Below are 23,910 nucleotides of genomic sequence, written 5' to 3' on the forward strand. Positions count from 1 at the left end.
TTTGTTTGATCGAGTCCGCTACTATTTCATCCCCGGCCACTGTCCTTGGGGCTATGGCCTCTGCCAGCCTTGAGGAGACAGATCCATCCATGAACGTCCCACATACTGTGGGTGCCATTACAGCTGGGATTCCCACTGTTTATCATGAATTCCAAGAGGTCTTTGACAAAGTCACGGCAGAAGGCGTACCACCTCATCGACCCTATGATTGCCCCGTTGATTTGGTTCCTGGGGCAACTATACCAAAGGGCAGAATATACTCCTTATCTCCATCGGAAGAGTTAGTACTCAAGGAATACATCCAACAAGCCCTGCGCTTAGGTCACATACGACCCTCTAGCTCCCCAGCTGCTAGTCCGATCTTTTTTGTGCCCAAGAAAGAGGGTGACTTACGTCCCTGTGTTGATTACAGACGATTAAATGCCGTTACCATCAAGAATCGGTATCCCTTACCCCTCATCTCCACACTATTAGACCGATTGACCAAGGCATCCATCTTCACTAAGTTGGATCTTCGGGGGGCGTACAACTTGGTCCTTATGCGTAGCGGAGACGAGTGGAAGACGGCATTTTGTATTCGACAAGGGCTGTTCGAGTATACTGTAATGCCTTTCGGTCTCTGCAATGCCCCCGCTACGTTTCAGCGTTTTGTTAACAAGGTGTTCTCTGACGTCTTAGACGTTTTTGTTGTGGCCTACCTAGATGATATATTGATATTTTCGTCCTCACTGGAGGAACACATGGGCCATGTCACAGAAGTCCTGACTCGGCTAAAAAGACATTCCTTGTACGCCAAACCCGAGAAATGTGTATTTCATACTAGGGAAGTAGAGTTCCTAGGCTTTCTTATTACGCCTGGAGGTCTATCCATGAACATGTCCAAAGTTCGTGCCATCATCGACTGGCCCGCTCCAACTTGTCTCAAACAGCTTCAGTCATTTTTGGGCTTTGCCAACTTTTATCGGCGTTTTATTGCCGGTTTTTCATCCATTGTTTCACCACTGACTGCCTTGACCAGTCCTCGGGTCCCGTTTTGTTGGACCTCAGAACATCAGCGTTCTTTTGAGACACTCAAAACTAGATTCACCACAGCTCCTGTACTACAGCATCCCGACCCCGAACTCCCGTTTGTTGTGGAGGCCGATGCCTCTTCCTTTGCATTAGGCGCAGTGCTCTCCCAACCCTGTCCCTCCACGGGTCAGTTGCATCCCGTAGCATTCCACTCAAGGAAATGTACACCTTCCGAGTCCCACTACACAGTTACCGAGAAGGAATTGCTGGCCATTAAGGATGCATTATTGACCTGGAGACATCATCTCATTGGGGCCAAACATCAAACCGTGGTTTACACAGATCACAAAAATCTGCAGGACCTGGCCTCCCTTAAATGTTTGAACAGCAGACATGTGCGCTGGCACCTGTTTTTTGCCGCCTATGACTTTGTGGTAAAACATAGACCAGGACTTTCACATGGTAAGGCCGATGCTTTATCTCGCTCGCCCGGAGGGGATTCTTTGCCCCTATACCCAGATACTCTTCTGAACGAAGGTCATGTCATATGCATTTGCACTCCTCCTCCCTCCATGCTAACTCTCATCCGACAGTGGGTTTCACATAATCCACAAGTACTAACAGAATGGGATTTGGTACTTCAGGAAGGGTTGCCCTTCATACAGGATAAGTTATTCCTCCCCACTAGCGATGTACGTAACCAGGCACTTGCTTGGTCTCACGATGCGGCCATTAATGGGCACCCTGGACAGCATCGCACTTTGGAGTTACTAAAGCGATGGTGTTGGTGGCCATCTATGAGACAGGACGTGCAACATTACGTAAACACTTGTTCTATCTGTGCACAGTGCAAGACACGCAGGGGTCGTCCCGTGGGTCTCCTTCAGCCCCTACCTATTCCTCCCAGACCATGACATACGGTCTTAATGGACCTCATTACAGATTTGCCTCGCAGACAAGGGTACGACTCCATCTGGGTGGTAGTCGATTCCTATACTAAGATGGCCCGTTTCATTCCTTGCCACGGAATTCCCTCAGCCCCTGTACTGGCCCGACTATTCTTCAAGTCGATCTTCTGTCTCTTTGGTCTTCCACAAGTCATTGTATCCGATCGCTTTACACAGTTCACATCCCGTTTTTGGCAGGCCCTTACCAAGATCCTTGGCATTGATGCACGCTTCTCCTCAGCCTACCACCCGGAGAGCGATGGCCAGACCGAGAGGGTAAATCAGGCTCTCGAACAGTACCTGCGATGCTTGACCCTTCAGTACCAGGATACATGGTTGAACCTGCTCCATTTGGCTGAATTCGCATACAACAATGCCTGGCATTCGTCCACTGGGTTCTCCCCCTTCTATTCACTCGATGGGCAGCATCCTCGCTCTCTTCCTCTTCCCGATTTTTCTTCCTCCTCCACTCCCGCCGCCAATCTATGTGCTCGGGATCTGCAATCTATCCATGCCCAGACATTGGTTCATTTGCGGGAAGCCCAAGCCTCTATGAAAACCAAGGCCTATAAGAAACGAGTGGCGGCTCCTGTTTATCAGGTTGGAGACCGTGTTTGGCTGTCAATTCGTCATTTGCGGATTCCTGGTTGCCGGAATTGGAGGAGCCAGAATTGGGAAGCCAGAGACTACACATATCACTCAAGTGTTCATAACACAAACTCTCGCATTGACTATCTGTTAGTCTCCGCTCACAGTCGCTGGCAATGGGGGGCATGTCAAATACTCCCCAAAACCTTCTCAGACCACACCACGGTAACACTCGAATGCCTCCGGCCGACCACCAGGCCACGTCCTCCACAATGGCGCTTCAAACCCAGATCCCTCACCGATCCAACATTCGCCACCGAGCTAAGTGAGGAAATCAACTGCTTTCTTGACATTAACCAAGGCACCGTCAACTCTGCCGGAGTGCTATGGGAATCTTTCAAATGCTACATAAGAGGCTTCTGTCTAGCCAAGGAAAACGGAATCCTGAAACTTATTAGACGCGAACTAGAAACCTGCAAAATGCACCTGAAGGAATTGGAAAAGCAGCAAGTCGCACACAATTCAGACCAAATCCAGGCGAGGCTGAAAGAAGAACTTCTGAACTTTAGAAAACTGGCTGAACGGGATATAACATTTCTGGGGCACAACCACAGAATTAGACAATACGGCGAAGGCCAGAGGCCTGGAGCCCTTCTTGCTCGCCTCATAGCGCCAGACAGGAGGCCGACAAGGGTGGACAGTATCCGGACACCACAGGGAAATATGCTGCACAAAGAAGAAGATATAGTCGAGGTGTTCAGGGCTTTCTTCCAGGACCTATACAGCGCCGGGGGTCCTACAGACTCTGTTGCGATCCGCACCTACCTTAATGACACTGAACTTTACTGGGTGGAGGGAGAACTCCGTGAGCCACTGAATGCGCCCATAACGATGGAAGAGATTCAAGAAGCCATCAAAAATCTGCCATCTTCCAAAGCCCCGGGACTAGACGGGCTAACTGGTGTGTTTTATAAATACTTCACCCCTCTTGTTGCCCCTCTCCTGCTAAATGTCTATGAGGAGGCGATCGAATCCGGCATTCTCCCACAGACACTAAGAGAAGCGAGTGGCGGTGCTGTTAGACGCCGAAAAGGCATTCGACTCTGTTGAGTGGCCCTTTATGTTCGCCGTGCTAAGCAGCTCGGACTTGGGAAACAGTTTATCAGGCTAGTCTCACTCCTCTATACCCATCCCCTTTCAGCAATCTCGCTCGGGTCGACCCGCTCGGCTCAGATCAACCTCCAGCGTGGCACTAGGCAGGCATGCCCATTATCCGCTATGATATTTGCCCTTGTGATGGAGCCCTTGGCCTTAGGGAACGACATATCCAGAGAGGTCTTAAAATGGGTCCTCACCGGCTAATAATATCACTCTATGCCGACGACATAGTCCTGTTCATGCAAAACCCCTGCGAAAACCTTAATCCAATAATGCGTGAAATAATCAAGTTTGGGTTGGTATCTGGCTTGAAAATTAACCAATCGAAATCAATCGTCTTTCCCTTAAACACAAAAACCAAAATTGTCCAAGACGATTTTAACTTCCAGTGGGAGACAGCTCACGTCCGATATCTAGGAATTAAGGTGTCCCTAAATCACCAAGATATACTGAAAGACAACTACGATAGCACACTGAAATTATTAAGAGACAAGGTAAACAGGTGGAAATCGCTACCGCTCACCATCTGGGGGCAAGCCTCATTGGTAAAAATGGTAATCTTACCCAAACTCCTATACCTTTTCGCTAACATCCCCATCCTGCTGTCCCGACGCTTCCTGGGTAATCTGAGAAGCCTAGTTCTGGACCTTATATGGTCTGGCAAACCTGCAAGGGTGGCTTACTCATCCCTAGTGCTTCCTGTTAATAAGGGTGGCCTGGCTCTACCCGATCTAGAACGGTACTACTGGGCAGCACAAGCTCAGTTTCTCAGTCATTGGTACGAACCACAATTCGTAAGACCGCATGTTCAGGTCGAACGGGCACTAGCCTCACCCAACTTGCTAAGGGCAGTGATTATCAGCAATCAGGCAGTGCCACACACAACGCTGAACATAGTGCAATCTACCTTCGCAATATGGCGGAAAATAGCTCAAAAGTACAAGATTCAGCTTAGATACTCTCCTCTTCTACCCGCGAAATTCATTCCCGGGATCCCACTCACCGCCGAGAAAGTGTACCTGAACTGGGCAGATAAGTGCAAAATAAAAACTCTAGGTGACTTCTTTATACAAGACACCTTCATAACACCCCAGGAGGCGAGGGAAAAGGGGGGCACGTCCTCCCTTGACATCTTTTTGTACTTCAGAGTGCGATACACCTTGCAGGCCCTTATCCCATCATTCCCGCAACACCTCCCACCTGGCAACTACTGCATGGGACCATTCAGGCACAAGGAGAGGGCAAACTAGTCTCATCCATCTACAAAACCCTGCTCACCGCCACTCTCCCCTCGAACCCCAAAACAAAGACAAGATGGGAAACCACGCTTCAAACCCCCATTCCTGATGAAGACTGGAGCTATATTTTATAACAGACACAAAAAGTGGCACTCAATTCCCGCTTCAAACTAATCTACTTTAACTATCTGCATCAAACCTATTCTCCAGCATGGGGTCTGGCATGGATTCACATGCTCATGAATATTCCCCGTCGTCAGGCTGGGAATCCTCGGTAAAGAAAAAATCAGTATCAGTTTTGTTTCTGATCTGTCTTTCGTAGTAGTAACCAATCACTGATCTCTGCGTCATACTGACCACAGCCAATGACTGCCCTCTACCTAAGCCCCGCCTCTGGCAGCCATCTTCAGATTTTTACCGCACGTTCAAGTGTTGGGATCCTTGTGCTATTGCTCTCGAGCGTTAGTGCTTTTTTCACGTTTTTTTCTCAGAAAAAATTCTCTTTTTTCGGTCAAAGAGCCTCAAGCTCCACCGTCTCTTCATCCGATTAATGGGGACCCGTGTCGGATTCGTCTACGCCCCTCAAGGGTGAAGTTTTCATCGAGCCACGCTTTTGGAGGATTCCAGAAGTTTCTCAGGCCCATCTCGGACATGGCCCAGGAGAAGGGAAGCTCGACGCCCGGAAAGCTGTTCAGGGTCTGCCCTGGATGCCAGCTTCAGAATGTCTTTAAGGAGGACGAACACTCCCTTTGCCTTTACTGCCTACATGAGGACAAGACGCACGTGGAGAAGGACTGTGCGTTTTGCGGCAATATGTCGGAGCGGACCATGAAGGACCGCCACCAACGTCTCGCCAACTGGCTGGAAGGAAAGAGCCCGTCAGGTGAGAAGAAGAAGAAGAAATCCGAGCGGTCTTCTAAGACCTTTGAGGGCGCCCCGGCGACGGGGGTCCAACAGAAGGCCAAGCACCCCGAGTCCGCTAGCACCGGGAGCACCGAACAGTCGGGCTTTACGGGCGCCAGGCAGGGCGCATCCTCCCCGGCACCATCAACCACGAGCCAACGCTCTGGCTCGGGTAAGAGGAAGGCCGAGCACCCGGCGAAGCTTCTGGAGAGACCCCGGTCGAGCTCGAAGGCCCCATCGGAGGGGGAGCGAGGCTGTGACCCTCCCCCCCAAGGGGAAGGCGGTGAGCGCACCTAGGGTGGTGAAAGCCTTAATCCATCCGGCCAAGGCCTCTATCGAGACAGTCGCGGCGGCCCTGGCTCAGCCTGTGGAGGCTACACCAGTGGTGGCGATCTCGGGGCCCAGAGTCTCCCTGCCACCGCGGAGGGAGTCCTCTTTCTTGCCCATCAACAGGACCCCCGTGAAACCTCCGACGGAGAAGAAAAAGGGGGGGGCAGGAGGCCGTCGTGGATTCGGCCTCAACCTCTGAGGAGGAGCTGATCGAAGTCTTAAGCCACGGCGTTGGCGTGGAAGAAGACCAGCCCGTCGGGAGGGACCCCGACGTAGGAGACGACGAGAACGTCGAGGGTGCCGACGGGGCTCCTGACCGCCCGTCGGACTCCCCTCTACCAGTGCCGCAGGACAACTCGGCGGCCATTTTGTTGACTATACAGTCCTTATGCTGTGAGATAAGGACGAGACTGCCGTTACCACTGACGGAGGAACCGCTCCCGACGGGGGACCCGGAACCAGGCCCTTCTGGGAGCCCTCCCCCTAAGAGAAGAAGGATTCATCCTCCACCTCCTTTTCAGCCATCCCGCCCTGTTCAGCCCTCCTCCCCGTCCACGACACGTGGGGATGATACAGGGACTGACACGGCCGCGACGGGTACGGACGATGAGGTTTACGACAAGGATCTCCCGTCGTCACCTCCCACCCGGGCTTCCCCGCCCGACGAGATTGGATCGTTTCACTCCATGATCGCCAGGGCATCCGAGCTTTTCCAGCTCTGCCCGGAAGAGAAGAAGGAAGGTTTCCTTATCAACGTTGCGAGGCCAAGAGGAAGACGGTCCTCGCTATACCTCTACTGGACGATATTTGGGATGCGGGCCTTGCCCTCCTCAAGAACCCATCCACGACGCCGGCTAGAAGGGATCGGTATGAGAAGAAGTACAGGGTCCCTGACGCGGCCCCCTTGTGCCTCCGGGCACAGCCGACCCCGGACTTGGTCGTCTCTGCGGCGGCCAGGAAGAAAGCGGGGGGGCGTGGCCTCTACGTCGACCACCCCGCCGGACGGCGAGGCTAAGAAATTGGACACGATGGGACGCAGAGTCATATCGTCGGCAGCGACGACGATTAAGGCGGCCAACGCCCTGGCTATCGCAGCCCGCTATGACAGGGAGTTGTGGTACAAACTGGCCCCCCTGTTGGACTTCCTACCGGACGACAAGAGGGCGGAGGCTCTAGAGATCTTGCAGGAAGGAGACGTGGCGTCGGACCACGCCATTACGATCGCGACGGACATCGCGGACACTGGATTCTGCCAGTTGGGCAATGGTGTGTGCCTTAGGCGGCGTGGATGGCTCAGGGCTATGGACTTCCGTCAGGACGTGCAGACCAGAGTCTTGGACATGCAGTTCGACGGAAACAACCTGTTTGGTAAAACAGTGGACGATTCCCTTCAAGCCATCAAGGTAGACACGGAGACGGCCCGGGCTCTGGGGGTTCTCCAGCAACGGCGGCAGCCCTTTCGGATCGGCGGAGGCAAACAGGGTGCCTCCAAAGGTTCCAGCGGCGGATTTTCCACCTACCGTCAAGCGGCACGCTCGTCGTCTCAGGAAGCATACAGGGGACGAGGCAGGTCAGGCGGACCCCGTCGTCGTCGCCCGGGAGGGCAAGGCGGCAAAGCCTCGTCGAAGCAAGACTGAACCGGCCGCGGGGTCGGGCCCCCACCGAAGCACCCCGGTGGGAGGCCGGCTGGCAAGCTTCGTCAGCGTGTGGGAGTCCGACTCCACCGACCGTTGGGTGCTGGACGCCCTAGCTCAGGGTCACGCGCTCGAGTTGCTAAAGAAGTGCCCGCGCGTTCCCCCTGTGGCCAGGAAGGAACATCACGTCCCTCAACTTCTCTTGGAGGGAAAGGCGATGCTCAAGAAGGGCGCCATCGAGCTCGTCCCAAAGAGGCTTCGGGGCTCCGGAGTTTACTCAAGATACTTCCTCGTGAAGAAGAAGACAGGAGGATGGCGTCCCATCCTGGACCTACGACGACTGAACAAATTCATCAAGGCACAGAAGTTCCGGATGGTCACCCTCCAACACGTCCTGGGTCAGCTGGAGGAGGGCGATTTCCTGTCGTCGTTGGATTTGGAGGATGCCTACTTCCATATCCCCATCCTAAAGGGGCACCGAAAGTTTCTCAGGTTCGTGGACCAAGGGCGTCACAACCAGTTAAAAGCCCTTCCCTTCGGTTTGAGGTCGGCACCCAGGGTGTTCACCAAGTGCCTCGCACCAGTGGCGGCGCAGCTGCGCCGAGAGGGGATCCACGTCTACCCCTACCTGGATGACTGGCTCATCCGCTCAAAGACGAAGGAGCTCGCCGTGGAGCACACGGCAAGGACCGTCCAACTACTCACGGACCTGGGATTCTCCATAAACTACACCAAGTCCCACCTGGTGCCCTCACAAGTCGCACTGTTTCTGGGAGCGAAGCTTGACACAGTGTCGCTTCTGGCCTCTCCGTCGGAGGAAAGGACGAGGGCCATCTTGGGCAAGGTACAGCGGATGCTGGTTGCGGACGCGGCCAGGGTGAGGTCCATCAAATCCCTCCTCGGAATGATGTCTTCTTGCATTTATCTCGTCCGCCTGTGCAGGCTTCGGATGCTCCCGTTACAGGAGTTCCTGGACGCGCGTTGGATCCAGAGGACGGGCAGCTTCGAGGAGAGGATCACACTCGACGAAAGTTTCCGACGAGCAATCCGGTGGTGGGGCACCCGCGCGCATCTGACAGCGGGTGTGGACTTCCAGACCCCCGACCACCAGGAGACAGTGACCACGGATGCCTCCCTGGAAGGGTGGGGAGCGCACACTGAAAATCTGCACGCAAGAGGCCTTTGGCTCCCGACGGAGAAGTCCCTCCATATCAACGTCCTGGAGCTCCGTGCAGTGTTTTGGGCCCTCAGGTCCTTCCTTCCGTCCCTCAAGGGCAAGGTGGTGAGGATCTTCACCGACAACACCACCACCACCTTCTACATCAGGAAGCAGGGCAGTACCAGATCCCCAGCCCTGTCCAGGGAGGCGCAGGATCTGTGGCATTGGGCCGTCGCCCAAGGGATGTTTCTGGTGCCGTTGCATCTGGCAGGAATAAAAAACACCATCGCCGACTCGCTCAGCAGAGAACTGCGCTCGTGCCACGAGTGGGAACTACGACAGGATCTAGTGGACCGCCTCTTCCGACGGTGGGGCGCTCCCCAGATCGATCTGTTTGCGACGGCGACGAACTCCAAGTGCCGGAGGTTCGCCAGCAGGTTTCCCCAGCCGAGGAGCATGGGCGATGCTTTCTCGTTCCCCTGGGAGGGCCTGTTTCTATACGCGTTCCCTCCATTGCCATTGCTGATCCGGCTCATCAACCAGCTCAGGAGGTCACGGTGCAGGATGATCCTCGTCGCACCTGCGTGGCCGAGGCAGATATGGTTCCCGGACCTTCTGAACTTGTCAGCGTCCCCGTCAATCAAGCTGCCAGTGGACGCGGATCTTCTCTCCAGGGAAGGAGGCGCCATCCTCCATCACGATCCGAAGTCGCTGAACTTGCAGGCCTGGCTCCTGCAGCGTTAGAGTTTGGAGGATACGACATACCGGCCGACTGCAGAGAGGTTCTTGCAAAGGCCAGGGCGTCCTCAACTCTTAAATGCTATGGACACAAATTGAAGAGGTTCTCTATCTGGTGCCACGCACAGAAGATTAACCCTCTACGGATAACGGCTCCTCAAGTACTGCCGTACCTTCTGACGCTGGCCAAGGCTGGGCTTGCTCACACGTCCATCAAGATTCATCTTGCTGCGATCTCCCGATACACCAGAACCACGGGACGGACGTCTTTGTGGTCTCATCGTCTGGTGAAAGAATTCATGAAGGGACTGTTCAGATCGTTCCCGCCGGTGAAGGCTCCGGCCCCGGCGTGGGAGCTCAACGTGGTGCTGACCAAGCTCATGGGACCTCCGTTCGAGCCTCTGCACTCGGCTCCGTTGAAGTTCTTGTCGTGGAAAACAGCGTTCCTTGTGGCCATCACCTCCGCACGACGAGTGGGAGAGATCCAGGCCCTTTCCTGCAAGCCACCGTACTTGACTTTTCACGACACGAGGGTGGTGCTCAGGACGCACCCCTCCTTCATGCCCAAGGTGCGTCGGACTTCCACTTCAACGAACCCTTGGTGTTGCCTGTTTTCTTCCCGTCGCCTTCGTCGCCGGCCGAAAGGACTTTGCACTTGCTGGATGTGGCTAGAGCGCTGAAGTTCTACGTGGACCGCACAAAGGGTTTTCGGAAGACGTCACAACTTTTTGTGAACTTTGGACCTGTCAATCAGGGGAAGGCTCTCTCAAAGGCCTCCATTTCCAGATGGCTCTCTGGCTGTATCATGTACTGTCATCGGTTGGCAAACCGACAGCTGCCTGGCCGTCCGAGAGCCCATTCTACCAAAGCGATCGCGGCTACCACGGCATTCCTATCTGGTGTGCCCTTGCTGGACATCTGCAGGGCTGCTACGTGGAGGTCGACGCACACCTTCACGAAATTCTACTGCGTCGACCGGGATTCCAGGGAGGAGTCCAGGGTCGGCCAAGCAGTGCTGCGCAACCTGTTCGCCTAAGGTGAGCCTGGTGAGGAGGTAAGAATTGCTTAATGTTGAGTTTGATGTAATGCTTAATGTTGAGCCTTTGCCACCTCCCGTGGTTGTGCATGTGTGTACTGCTATGTATTCTTTATTCATGAGCATGTGAATCCATGCCAGACCCCATGCTGGAGAAGGAACAAGTTACTTACCTGTAACTGTTGTTCTCCAGCATGGGTCTGGCATGGATTCACATGCGAACCCTCCCGCCTACCCCTCTGCGGCTCTTCACTTGGTCATACTGCCACTTCACGTGCTACCAAATCTGAAGATGGCTGCCAGAGGCGGGGCTTAGGTAGAGGGCAGTCATTGGCTGTGGTCAGTATGACGCAGAGATCAGTGATTGGTTACTACTACGAAAGACAGATCAGAAACGAAACTGATACTGATTTTTTCTTTACCGAGGATTCCCAGCCTGACGACGGGGAATATTCATGAGCATGTGAATCCATGCCAGACCCATGCTGGAGAACAACAGTTACAGGTAAGTAACTTGTTCCTTATACCCCTAACAAGAGAAACAGACACCAATGCATCTTGCGACCGTTGTGGGTCCCCGGACGCTGATTTCCTGCACCTAGCGTGGAGTTGCCCACCAGTGTCTAAATTCTGGTCAGATGTGCTTGACGAAACTAACGCAATTATCGGCGAGAGAGTGGGACACTCACCACTGGTGGCGCTCCTCGGCCTAACGAGACCCCTGTCTTCACACATCCGGAACCTGGCAAGCTTGTTATTGGTTTTGGCACGTAGACGAGTGGCTATGGCATGGGGACGGGGCACGCCCCCTACCCTAGCGAACTGGAAGAGGGAAATCACATACTGCCCAGAAACGGAAACAGAATTCATAAAGACACTTCCACTCCACGCAAGACCCCCAGATATATGGGGCCCGTACATCTCGTACCTCCTCTCTAGCGCAGCACCAGCCGGGACAACCGATCAGCCACCACAGACTTCTCTGGTGTAAATGTAAATGCGTTAATTGCCTGTTGTGCGATGGGACTGTCGGAGGGTGGGAGGGTGGACGTGAGTGGGGCATTCGGCGGCTTGTTATCAGCTCACTGTTTGGGCTTGTTGGTACTCATGTTTACTAAAATGCAAAGATAAAGCTTAAAAAAAAACATAACATAACATAACAAAAAGGGGGGGGAGTCCCAATTCCAATCTAATTGACTTTATTGGGGTGCCCGGGGGCATATTTAACATAGAACGTAAAATCTTTCTCTCCAACCTGCCCAAAGATACTACCCATTTCCATGGGAATACTTTGAGGGACAAGAGGATACTAGGTACAATTGAGATCTTCTATGCTAAGATCTTGGCTTCTATACATCTCCCACCTTGGGTGTCAATCGCCTTCCTTAGTTTCCATTTGTGAACAGCATTCACATTACACACATGTGGGCAATAAAGAAGCACAGTTACTTGCACAGTTCCATGATAAGAACTGTGCAAGTAACAACAGCATTAAAATAACTAACGCACACTGGTGGTTGCTATTTGCAGTTGTAAACAAATAGTGTCACAGGTATGCGATGTAATTACGTCATTGCGGCCGTAATGTTACTCGTACATTTTAGCTGTTTCAAGATGACACCTTTGTCGCTCCCAAGCTGAAGCTGTCACCCCAATGGTCCCTATAGCTTCCATTTAATAAAAGGTAGCAGGCGCTCCTCTCCAGAAAGAACATGGCATGATAACCTGTTCTGAGATGAGAGTTTTCAGCACACACTTTTTGCTCACTGTACCTTTCACAGATGGGAAATATCCATTTGCATATCAGTTTTTTCCCGCCCACATGGGCAGTCCAGCACCGAAATGCTATGGCAATTCTTTTCTGAACAAGAGTACCAACAGCAACCCCATACACGTGTTTCAGCCTTGGTGGGCCATATAGCTTCCAATAGGACAACACTAGACCAGTCTCTGAATACTGATATTTGAGTTCTCATGCTTGAGATTAAAGGAACTCTTTGGGCGTGAAATTTAAACTTGATTCACTCACAGAAAAGATGGAGGCCTTGCAGCACAAGACCACCTTTGTGGGTACGTTTCAGGCACAGAAAAGAACCTAAGTGACACTCAGGATATTGTTTCTAAATTGGAATCAGACATAAGCTTATTTAAAAAAGAAGGTAAGTCAAAACATTAAAACATTAAGATCTAAGCTCCAAGTCTTGATGTGACATTAGGATCTGGGGCCCTTTCGGAGTCGGAGTACAGGGGTCAGTGGAAATGCTTCTAGAGATATAGCTTCCGGATATGCTGGTTTGACCTATGTTTTCCAGCCAGAGAGCACATCGCTCGCTAGGTCCTCGTCTGGCTCCACATATGCCGTCTCGTCCAGTGATTGCAAGAACATGCACTTTTTATGAAGCTGCAAGAGGATAGGTAGACTTCATTATGACAATGTCAAGCTTACAATTCTTACTGTCTTTAGCTGTGCTGTTAGAGTGGCTAGGAAGCCGTTGCGGGCAATGTCAAATATCAGATGCTCTTTTCATCCCGTTTGAAGACCATACACCAAGACAAGTCACCTTCCCTCAGCATGCCAAAGGAAGCAATGTCCTTTATTGACTCTAACATAGCGAGATCAAGATCCATATCAAGTGGCTAACAATCGCAGGACGAACCTGATGTACTCTATCAAACCAGTGCTATTTAAAGGATGTTGGCTAATATTATCTAGTTCTGTTAGAAATTGCATTGTTGGCACTGTCGTAAAGCCTGGCGTAATAATGGAATTGTTAACTGAGTGTACTGATTTTGTTAGTTGTGTATATTCCCCCCCACCCCCTGTAGTGTGATAGACATTATTACCCATATTGGATTGGTTCACTATATTGCTTTTGGGTTGGTTAGGGACGTGCTTCACTGGCAGCTGGGGTCTTCCCGGAGAGGTTGGGTGATGGGCAAAGTATGATTTCTGCTGATGTACTGCCCTTGTTTCATACTCAGAAGTTGACCTTTGTCGCTGTAGTAGGGAATGACGAGGCCATGGCATACCACAGTATTAGGGAAAGCTGAAAAGACAGGGCAGAATATCTGTGCTAAGGATATAGTCTTCCATTGGTCTACATCCACAGGGTAACACCAAGGCACTTACAAGTGACTGCTATTACTTGGAATGTGTGTTGCCCAGAAGCAGATTTGGAGACCAAAAACCTGCTATAGATTTGCCAGGCATGCTACAGGGAAACAGGGGAGCAGCAATGGCAGATCTGGAACCAGCAGAGCCTGACACAGCCCTAGGAGAGATCAGGGAACATCCCTAGATTGTTCGTGGACATTAACTTACTGGAAACAGGAGGGGAACAGAGGGCAAATTATGCAGGAGACTGCATGGCATGCTGGAGAAGGATAAAGACTGGAAAGAGGGCAGGGCAAATGGCCCTTATGAAGACTTCCTGCCGAAGTCCCAACCGGGGACATCATTTGGGGGTCACCAAGGGTCGCAACTGAGGTCTCCCTTGCTACCCCTGTGGTCTCCCTTGCTACCCATAGAAAAAAAAGATTTCCTTTTTAACTTTTTTTTAAAACTTTTTTTGTTAATGTAAGCTCCTGGGCTGTGGCTCCTTATTTTTGGAGTGGCTGACGTTCTTGTTCAGGCCTCTTAAAAAAAGAAACGGGATTCCACAGGTGTATCACTTTGAGCAGTGACGCTAAATAAGAAAGAATAAGAATAACAAATAATTTGTCTTGCTGGAATTCTATCCAGTAATTGCTAGACTCATAAAGGTTTATTTCAGGCAAACTTCAGGTGGTGAGTCACTGATTTAGCCTGTCCTTAAACACCTCAACTCAGCCTTTCACCCTTCTGAGGTCGATACATGAGTATCAACACAGGTTGGGTGATACTGTATGTATATTTGATCTATATAAATCGCTTAAGCGTAAGTGCTAAATAATAACATATCATTGGGCCTCATTACACGAAAGGCGGTAACCATGGCGCTATTAGCGCCATGGTTGCCGCCGGTAATTTACTGATCCCGCCATGGTGAATGGCGGAATTACCGCCCCATTCCAAGGTTGGCGGGGCGGTAATTCCCCATTCACCATTGGCCCTTCCCCATTCCCATTTGAGCCCCCGTAGGGCTCAATGGGAATGGGGAAGGCGGCAATTACGGTACCGCAAATTGTGGTACTGTAATTGCCTCCAAGGTCCCTTTGCGGGTCCCGTCCTTAACGGCTGGTAAAACCAGCCGTTAAGGTAGGGACCAGCAAAGGGACCTCGTAGTAGGGCTGTAAGGGATTACCGGCACCGGTGCCCTTACCGGTGCCGGTAATCCCTTACCACCATCCGTGTAATGAGGCCCATTATCATTTGGCCTTGGACGTCTGTTTGCATTTACAGTAATTTGGTAATATTGTCCTACACACACTGATATTAACGATACATATGGTGATCCATTCTTGTATGAAATGTATATAACATCATAGTGATATCGCAACTATATTTTTTTGTATTGTGCGTAGGAACAATATGTGATGTCCCTTCCTGTTTTGTCAAGGGGTGAAAGGTCGTGTTCCATCGCTTCCCGTGATGTCACTTCGAGGTGCGGGGGTCAAATGACATCACTTCCTGTGAGGGAGATGGGAGACGTTGAGATTAGGGAATCTAGAGTTTGGCCGAGGGAAGCAGCTGACTCTGGTAGCCAATGGGAGTGTAGAGAACCTTTCAGACACGAAGGGGAGGGAAATAAAAGGGCAACAGAAACCGTTGGCAGTGAGAGGTGCTTGGTTGAGGTTGGAGGAAGGCCAAGAGACCAGTAAGGAGTGTGCAGCAGGTGGCTGACGACTTAGAGGGGACTTTTGCCATAATTGGAGAGAGTGACAGTAAGGTATTGGGATTGAGAGGGTGATATTAATTTGTTTGCGACGGAGTGAGAGAGTGATTGAAAATAGTTTTGGAGGGACAGCAGAAGGGTGGGTTTGAGAGTAATAGTGTGTATTTGTGTTTGAAAGAGAGAATGAGAGAGAGGCAGGAGGATAGACGAGATCCGGCCAGGGGTTCTTTTGGGAGGAGTAAGATTTGGAGGCAAGAGGATGGAGCTTGGGGGCAGAGACAGGAGAATAGGGAAAGAGCAGTAAGACCAGCTGGTGTAGTGTACAGAGAGGGGACAGGTCAGGAGGAGATGGAGGGTGGAGAGAGGAGAAGGAAGATGGAGTAGTAAGACCGGGGAATGGAATGAGAAGAGAGAGAACGAAAAAGAGAAAGAGAGAAAGGTAGAGAGAGAGCGAGACAGAGAGTGAGAGAGAGACAAAGGAGGGTGGGGAACAGAGAAGACAGGTGAGTGAGGAAACCGTTGAGAGAAGGTTATCTGGAGGAAACGCTCACTAGGGCAATCAGACTACCGCTTTAGATCACCTAGGATGTCCCTCAAGGAGTTAGAGATCTAAGACAACGGCCTTTAGACCCTCCCTAGGACAGGGACACACTAGACAATAAGGGTACCCTGGCTTTAGAGACTACTGATTATACACTCATTGGAGCCGGAACACTGGACAAGGGAGGTGGGAGCCCCCTTTAAGGATGAGGGAAAGGCAACAGAGACCATGCCTAGTGTTCATGGGCCAATTGCCTTTTTTGTATATATCTTCATAATACAAGTATGACACATTGAGAACATTGTCACAGAGTGGACTGAATAATGCCATTAAAGCTATCGAAGTCTCAACTTAACTGAAGCACCACTCCATTACTGTGTCTATGCCTCAGGGGGTGCATTTGTTAAACGCCAACATTCTACATTTGGAGAGAGTTAGGGGATAAGTAAACAGTATTACTTATTTTCCTTTCACTCACAGGAGTGACGTCCCTGGAGCAGAGTAAAGCCACATTTCAGTGCAATGGCGGCATTACAGATCCCAAGGGTAGATTGCATTTGTGTCATTGATACTTATGGGGATTTGTATTGTGTTGGTGAATGTTCATGCACCTAACGTGGACACATCATTGTTCTCTGAATCTGTCTGCACTAAGCTGCATGGATGTATTGATCGTGTGATTGTTACAGGGTGATCTAAATATGAGAACTCATCTTGTTTTGGACAGATCGGCGGTTCTGTCTAGATCTTTTGAGGATGCGGACAATGGCTCTTTGTTTATGTATCATTTTATACATGTCTGACAGTGCCTGGAGAGGCCTGACCACGAATTATACATTCCATTCAAGTGTGCACGATTCCCACTCTAGAATACATGTCTGGTTAGCTACCCGATCAATACTTGGGTTCATATCTTCATGCACTAGGCCTCTTTCATGCCATACCCCCATGGCCTTGGAGTCATCATTATCTGACAATTAAACTAGCCAGAGACATTAGAGATTTTAATCTGATGCACTCCTGGATGGGGTCTTTAAGATGGCCTTTACAGAGGATTGTCACAATTTGTGGAAATTAATAAGATCTCTACAGATAGTGCTGCCACACCATGGGAAATCAAATTTTCTTGTGGCGTGTACATGTCTCCAAGGAAGCGAGGATTTTAAAATCGATCAGGGTGACAGTAGATGCTACTGCAAGGGCAGTTAAGTCTCATGAGGTCATGCATGCAGAATCTTAAGAAAGTAGTGTTCTCCTGAGATTCAATGGAAATGTGATGCTTTTCAAGAGACTGCTGATTGTGAAATCAGATTTATGTCAAGTAGAATCACAGATAGAAGATATGAGGCAAGTGAACAGCTGGGCATGATGTTGTCCTGAATTCTGCAGAAGGAGTCACCACCTTTGTAGGTAGATTAAATTGAGTTAGGTGGGGTGAGCCATAAGAACCATGAGAATAAGATACTGGCTTTTATAGATTATTATACCTCATCATACAAGGCATCTGAACCAATCTTTGAGCAGCTTATCGATCAGTATTTTAAATAGAGCACAGTTAGCTTGCTATGTAGATGCACTCCTTATGTCCCTTGACACCACTGTTATGGTGTCGGGTGTTGCTGTTGCCATCCATGATTTGGCTCCTGGTAATGCTCTGGCCTGGATGAGATAAGGAACACATAATTCTAAAATTATAATTGTTTTTTTATAACGCGCTTGATACCAAAGAGGTTTCTAAGCGCGGACAAGGGATTTGAATCTGTGTTGTTTTGCATCAACTTGCTTCCAAGACGAGCATGGTGCCACTGAGCTATACTACCCGTTGAGCTTGTGGCACCCCTTTTGGTTGAAGTTTAGAGCGAGGCTCTAAAAACTGGAGTTCTTCCCCCCTCAATATTATTGTTCTGTGACCCAGGCTGGGGAAAGATAAGACTAGGTGCTCCTCGTATAGACTTCTTTCATTATTGAAATGAGTTAATCAAATGTTGTCCAAAGTGTTGGCTTGTGAACTAGGTCTTTTGATGGATGATATGATATTTTATGATATTATGTGATAGTTTATTTATATAGCACCTATACACAATGTGTTTCAAAGCGCTTCAAGGCAAGGGAGGGAACAAGGGAATTCTTACAGGCCATGAACAGTAAGGATGTGTAATTAACTATCCTACTCAGCCTGACGACATTTCAGATATTGCAAGAGCTAAGACATAGATAAGGAAGGGAGGGGGAGAGTGGGAAGGAAATGGAAACAGACAGGCAACTACCATACTAGGCCTGACGACATGTATCTAGCTAACCAATCTGGATTTATTCACACTAGGTCTACCAATTCTGTTGCAGATAGATCCTGACCTAGAGAAAGTGGCAATGGATTTGATGCCGGAAAGGCTTTCACTTCTTTAAAGAGCCTTTAAGTCGATACAGTGCTCCACACGATGGGGGTTGTTGATAATCTCCTATCATTAGGTCACCTATTATATGCCCCTCTTCAGCTAGAGGTCAGGGTAATGGTAGTATCTCTCCCTCATGCGATCTGCAGTATGGGACGCAACAGGGGAGCCCACTCTCCAGTTTACTGTTTGCACTAACTGTGGACCCCTTGGCTTGTATTCCCAGGACCAAGTATAGTGAAACAGACTTATCATTCTATACACAGAAAGTTCTGATCTCGTTGTTTTCAAATGATGTATATATGTCAAGAATCCAAAAACTAATATTGATCAGACAGTTGAGATAATTATTCACTTCCTACCTACCTGGCAGACACCAAGCAATACAAATGTGTCTTTTCAGATCCAAATGATTCCCTGTCAGATGTGGGGTCCCCCAAGATCCATCCTCTACCCAATACTCTTGAACTCTATATGGAACCTCTGGAATTTTCTTAAAACCCCAACATAGACATTCATCAATACCCAGAAGACAATCAATTGGAACTCATTTCAAAGGCCCGCAGGACATCACCCACCTCTGTGTAGAACCTGGCCACTATCCAAACCTGGATGCGGAACACGTACCTTAAGCTTGACCACACCAAGACCGAACTCATCCTCATTGGCCCCCTACCAAACAACATTGCCTCAAAAAGTGGCTTGAGGATATGTAACTGAAAGGATTAATTGTGCAGCTGCCATTCTCACCCACATTTCTGACAGCAGCCTCTCCTTCAAAAACCTCATAGCCAGGAAAACCCAAGTGGCTTGGCTAAAGATCGCCACTCTCCACAAAATTAAAAGCCATCATCAACCCATACAACTTCACACTGTGGTTCAGGCTCTCATGATCTCCCACGTTGATGGAGGAATTGCCCTCTTATCCAGGCAAACCGACACGCATCAGGCCCCCCTCAAGTCTGTCCACTCCGTCATATCCTGCCTCATCACAGACACCAACAAATTCAACCATATCTCTCCCTCCCTGCAAGAGCTGTAAGGTGGTTGATTCTCGCTGCCCCACCCAGGATCCTATTAAAACTGCTTGCATCCTCCACAAAGTGGTGTTGAAGGGCAAATCAACACACCTGCTGGCCAAACCCCACACCTCTGGAGGCTTGTGTGCTTCCCTTTGCAAATCCCTCAAAAGGTTGGGGACACAGCTGTGGCACAAAAAGGAAACCCGTGAACTGTCATTCTCCTGCCACACCTGGCTCTCTGGTACCCAATCCTCCTGCAGCTTCGGAATACCCGCAGCATTCTCCAGTTCCGCAAAACAATTAAAACGGGGCTTTTCCATCAATACCTCCTCACAAATAAATCCATGGTTTTCCACCCTTGCAAAAACGCCATGACCAACGCTTGCGCTCGTTGTATAGCTCTCCACTGCTATCGAGCTAGGACTGCTCTATAACCAATAGAATGTTTTTAATGTTTTTAAAAAATGAATTTGAGAGATGCTTGGCCTGAGAATAAATGTGTCACTTTTGAATTACTACCAATCACTCCTAGTACTTGACCAACCTGGAAAGCTCTGGGGATTTCATTGGTGTCCAGTGGAGGCTAGATACTTGTGGGGGAGGGAAGGGTTCAAGACCTTGCCAAAAACAAATAAGAAAATGTTATAATTACTCTGTCGTGTTTTTGAGTTCCTAAATAATAAAATGAAGCTGTCCCAAATAAGAATATTTTTGGGCAGATCCTGTGTGGTGAAATCTGTACGGCACTGGTTATGCCTGACCTCTTGTGCCAGCGATGCCAGTGCTTCTGAGACGTTACGGAGGGAGATCATAAGAGGGAACACGGCGTGTTTCCCCTACAGGCTGAGATGGGTTCAAACAAGACTTGTTCACCCTAATTGTGACCTTGGTTGTAAAACCGGTATCAAGACCCCCCGAGAAAACTTGGGGGAAATACACATTTGCCAAGGAGTGTATTGCAGAAGCCCCAATCTCTGCAAATAAAGCATGTTTAGTACTAGAATCAAGGGCGAATCGGCAACGAGGAGCTGGCGGTTTCCCTGATGTTTCCTTAGAACTTTCTAGACAGCCAGTGTTGAAGTGCTGCTCCTTTCTCATTCCGAGCCGCAATATTGATGCATGCATTCCGGAAGCGCAGGGCAGCTAAAAAGCTTCACAATCTTCACGCGAAGTATAGTTATTAATACCATGGTCAATTGTACATGGACTCAGTGATAGAACTGTACCAAAAAAGCAGTGGAACTGTGACTCCGGCAAGGGACAGAGTAGGAAGGGAGAAGCATCCAACACATGTTTCAAGGGTTGCAGTCATGCTGGTTGACATCCAATTAAATTGAAACAGATTTCAGTTTATCTGTAACTGATATCCAGTGGTGAAATGGAGACGTGTGCTTTAACTTCACAAAGAACACTTCCAGAATGGTGAAAATGGTTGCAAGAAGTAGTGGAGCTGTTAACAGTGAACAATTAAAGTAGTGGAACACCGCTCCTGACCGTTCCCGCTCACTTCGACCACTGTAACATGGTCTGAAAAACAGCACATGGGATGTTGTACTGATCAGCAGATCGTTGAGCAATTGTTAAAGGTCCCAGTGTTTTCTAGGGTTGCCATCAGTCAGCGGCCTGTGATTTCGTTTAGTTATTTCCCACATGCTTGGGGATTTGTGGGCATCTTCTTATTACGTCATAAAATGCACACCCGCCTTATGGAGGAAACAGATACTGTGGTGGTCAGATAGTGCAGGGAGTTTAGCAGTTGCTGCCGTGATTAGTTCAATCTGCAATCACAGTATGAATCTTGGCAGGGCCGGCTCAGCCTTTCATCCTCCTGAAGTCGTGAAATACAGTATTGTTCTATTGGGTTTACAGCGCTATGAGACAATAAAAACGGTGGCAGCAAGCACTCCATGGAAAACACGTTATTTCTTTGGCACAGTTGTGCCATTTGTTAAAGGGAATTTCGTAGAGTTTCGGTGATTAATGCACAATGCCCCAACCGACCTCATCTTTCTTTGGCACACACACACACCACAGCAGTTCAGGGGGCGGGTCACTGTATTGTTTTGTGTAAATCATGGAGTGTAAACCCAGCATGGATCGCTCACTTGACCCTACACCTGTTAGTAGCCTTTCAATCATGGCACCCACAGAATGTGCAAAACCACAGGATGCAACAGCTGAGCATGTGAGGTCGCAGCGAGGCCACTGCAGCCCCTTCCAGGGAACACGGGCCGGAGCCAACCACTCTAGCAATTCTGACAAACTACTGCCCGCTTCTCTCATCTGAAGATCTCGACCCTTTTCGCTTATTTTTAAGAATATTCAGATCCCACAAATACTATTCTTCCCACCCTGGCGTTTAGCTCATCTCATTTTTGAATTCCTGTAATTTACTTGCAGTTTTATTTTATTTTCGTAAATTTAGCATTACACATATCAGAATGAAAATGCATGCCAGCTTAATGTGGAACTGTCATGGGAAGGAAGGAAGGAAGGAAGGAAGGAAGGAAGGAAGGAAGGAAGGAAGGAAGGAAGGAAGGAAGGAAGGAAGGAAGGGAGGGAGGGAGGGAGGGAGGGAGGGAGGGAGGGAGGGAGGGAGGGAGGGAGGGAGGGAGGGAGGGAGGGAGGGAGGGAGGGAGGGAGGGAGGAAGGAAGGAAGGAAGGAAGGAAGGAAGGAAGGAAGGAAGGAAGGAAGGAAGGAAGGAAGGAAGGAAGGAAGGAAGGAAGGAAGGAAGGAAGGCTAAATAATGACAACATGAAAGAGAAATTAAAAGATAGTAAAAAGAAAAGTAACAAGAATAGTAAAGAACGAAAGTCGGGTAGAAAGATGGCTAAAATATAATTACATAATAGCATTATACATGTGCTACTCTCGAATTAGCCAATTTCAGAATTGTATCATTGCACCTCATAGTTGAAAAATGTCCCCATAGTCAAGGCCATTATTACTATATTGCAACAGTAGACAGTACCTCTCATTGTTATCGAAAGTGTCTTGCAGTCATCAGTTGAGTATGATTGATATTTTGTAACATGAGCCATGACACAAGGAAGGCACTGGGAAAGATAACAGCCCCAAGAGACAACACTTTAATAGGGACCACATAGGGAGATCCATTAACTAGGGAGACTCTTTGATCATAGCAGCCACGCAGATGGGTGATGATCCCACAGCTCTTTCTGTTGAAAGGAGGTTTCCGCCGTCTTGGTTCGGGGACACCCCTGGTTCCTGTTCCAGCCCTTTACCTTTTCCTGTTGTGAAGCACTCTGGTTATGACCTCAGCCGTATAAAAAGAATGTTGGTAGGAACCCCAGGATTGGTTGACTAAGGTAGACGTAGCCTACACCAATCACTGTGGCCCACTTGGCTTTAGAAGAGGGCCAAGCCCCTCTATTGGCAGATCATCTGAAGACTTCAGAAGAAGAAAGAAAGAAGAACTTAAGCTTGGACCCTGGCTGAAGGTACAGTCTGTCTTAAATCTTCCGCCAGTGAAGGAAGGCCAGAATATCCAAAGAGGGAAGCAAAATCCCTCCCCTAAACTTCTCACAAGGAACAGAAGGAGATAAAGAACAGTCAGCACACAGCGTGCCCTGCTAGGCTCTGCAGCAAGGTTCATGGGTAGGAAATTCCAGAAGGTCTCTGAACCTGAAACCAAGGACAAGGCAGCTGCCTGCAACACACTCCACAGTTGTTGGCTGTCCGCCTTAAAGGATGATACCAGCCCTTTGAAGAAGCTGGGAGAAGTGCCTCGACGAGCTTCTACCATCGTCCGACTTAAAGGACATTTTCAAGCAAGCCGGGTTCATTAGCCTGCAGCTGACTGCAACGCTGACCATTGTCAAGCCGCAGTTGGATAAAGACATCTGAGACCACTGATCAACACTGAGACCATTCCTGAACCCGAGCCGCCATGTAGGCCATCCTACAGCCTTTCGTTCATCTTCGCTCGCTGAACCATCTTGCTGCCTGTTACCCACAGCTGACTCCTATCTTGAACTCTGTCACAGAAGCCTGAAAAGCACCCTGAAACTGACTCGACCCTGTTGAGCACCAAGAACATCTACAGTCAAAGGTATATTGTGCTTCTGTCCCCCTGGTCCTTCCCAGAAGGCACCTAGAGTCATTATAAGGCCTTTATCCCCCTTTGTTCTGAAGCAAAGCAACTTTAATGATCAGTGGTGGTTATTAACCGTACCAACTACCCTCCTGTCAGTATCCACAGTGCATCCCTTTTTGTTCTTGGAAACAGTCTGTCCTCTGTATTCCTTTACAGGGTGGGTTGTATTTAAAGTGTTGCTAGAACTTCCTGTTATGATGTAAATAAAGTCGATATTTTTTATGCAACCTTGACTGGACAGTTCCTTTTATCATTGGGTAATAATTGTATTTTTGCTGTG

At 49.4% G+C, this 23,910-nt stretch overlaps 1 protein-coding gene across 1 annotated transcript in view; it reads left to right on the forward strand.

The window, feature by feature from the left end:
* Nucleotides 1-23,910, forward strand: part of TPH1 (tryptophan hydroxylase 1) — a 369,780-nt gene that overhangs the window by 242,294 nt on the left and 103,576 nt on the right. The window lies entirely within an intron of this gene.

The sequence above is a fragment of the Ambystoma mexicanum genome, chromosome 11 (genome assembly GCF_040938575.1).
Source record: "Ambystoma mexicanum isolate Mex_15411 chromosome 11, UKY_AmexF1_1, whole genome shotgun sequence".
Taxonomy (NCBI): Eukaryota; Metazoa; Chordata; class Amphibia; order Caudata; family Ambystomatidae; genus Ambystoma; species Ambystoma mexicanum.